We start from the raw sequence: 2,125 nt of genomic DNA, 5'->3' as shown, positions 1-2,125 counted from the left end.
TAGTATATAATTACTATATAAAATATTAAATTAAAAGTATATATGATAATGTTATTTCTAATTAGTATTATTATAAAAAATATTAAACTAAAAATATATAACGTTGCATCCTACTAATAGATAGGAATATATTATTATGATTAATATATGAGAATCGTATAATGTGTGATAAGTTGAGTAATAAATAAGTGAAATAAAAATCAGAATAAAAAGAGGTTATAAAAATGAAGTTAATATTTTTAACTAATTATAGTTGAATTATTTTGGTTCTCAAATTTTTGTTTTATATATAGCATTAATGCTATAAAGTTGTATTTATGTACTTTTATTATGGTGTACTTTTTTTATAGGGTTAAGTATTATTTTCGTCTCTAAAGTCTTGAGCCAAAATCAAAATTGTTTCCGATCTTTTTTTCTTATTAAAATCATCCTCAATCTTATAAAACGTTAAAAAATCGTCCTTTCTCTAATTTTTGGACAAAAATGTCCTTCATTCATCATTTACCCTCATCTGTTCTTTTTCCTTCAACAACGCAGAGAGGAGGGAGTGCAAGCCAGGAAGAAAAAAAGAGAGGGAATGGTGGAGAACAAAGAGGAAAAAGAAGAGAAGAGGAAGAAGAAGGCACTGCCGGCGAGAAAGGGCGTCGTTGCTGACGTTCTCCTTTGGTGCTGACTCAATCCCGTTCTCTCCTTCGGCGCCAACTCCTTCTGCTTCCTGTTCTGCTTCTCTGTTTCTCTGTTCTACTTCTTGGAGCTCATCTCTTTCCAGATCTATTCATGTAGCTAGCTCTTCCTCTCTTCCTCTCTTTCCAGATCTCTATTCATGTTGTTTGATATGAAATTTTTGTTAATTTTGCTGAAGGTGGCGTCGGTGGTGTGCCGATCGTGGTGGTAGGTGTTGCGGCCGCTGAGGGAGGCAATGATGCTGCTCCGATGGGGAAGAAGTTCAAGCACGGAAACCCACGAGTGAAGCAGAATGTAAAAAAGGCACGGAGTCGTTTAAGAAGGCGACAGCGCATGGGCCACCACTCGCCATAGTGGACCTCGATTTGTTCCTAAAATATGCGTTCTCTCTTTTTGAGTTTGAAAAATTAGATTTTTGAAATTTTTTGTCTTGAATTTGAATGTGGTGGTGTTGTTGTTGATGAATTAGTGGGAATAACATTTCAGTTCTTGTACGAGTTATGTTCTTTTTGGATTAACATGTTTTGCATGAGATATGTTCTTTCTGGGTTAGAACTGAATGAACATGCGCTTCTTATTGAGTGAAAAAACTGTGCCTTGTAGTGGAGATTCCTTGTGAGTTACTTTGGCTCAAAAGGTTAATTAAGGAATTGCATGAATTTGTAAGGATCTTACGTTAGTGTTTGTAATTGAATTCATTAATTGTTGCGCACTTTGGGAAAAAAAACGGTTGTGTTCTTTCTGGGGTGGAGCTGAATGAACTTGGCTTGTTTGGAGTGTAGAAGTTGTGCGCAATGGAGGATACTTGTGAGGTGCTTGGCTCTGAAGGATTGATTAAGAAGCATGAGTTTCGTGGTGGTAGTAGTGATGACTGATGATGCAGGGGATAGTGATGACAATGGAGGAGGATTTTTTTTACTTTTGTTTAAAGACAAAATTATTCGAAAAATTTTATTTATGAATAAAAGGACGATTTTATAATGTTTTATAACGTTGGGGATGATTTTCATAACAAAAAAAGGTCAGAAACGAATTTGATTTTCACTCCAGATCTTAAGAACAAAAACAGTACTTAACCCTTTTTTATAGTATGACCAGCAAATTACGACAGTTTGAAGATCAAAATTCATAAAAGTCGTAATTTACGATGATATATTTAGACATGCAGATATTATTTTCCAAAAGAATCAGAAAATTAATTAATAGTGTTATTAATTATTTATAATTTATTCTATTTAATATCGACAAAAACAGACTAAAAGAAATCAATGATTTGTAAAGGCATATATATATATATAATAAGTGCTACATGTATTCCATCCATACTGTACTCCAGGCTCCTACTCAAAATAAAGAATTTTTGATAATTAACAATCACGCAGATTATATTATTGAGATATAAACACACGCACAAAAAAAAAAAAAAATTAATTATGCCTTT

This window comes from Arachis ipaensis, chromosome B03 (assembly GCF_000816755.2).
Source record: "Arachis ipaensis cultivar K30076 chromosome B03, Araip1.1, whole genome shotgun sequence".
Taxonomy (NCBI): domain Eukaryota; kingdom Viridiplantae; phylum Streptophyta; class Magnoliopsida; order Fabales; family Fabaceae; genus Arachis; species Arachis ipaensis.
Note: the sequence above shows the minus strand (reverse complement) of the source record.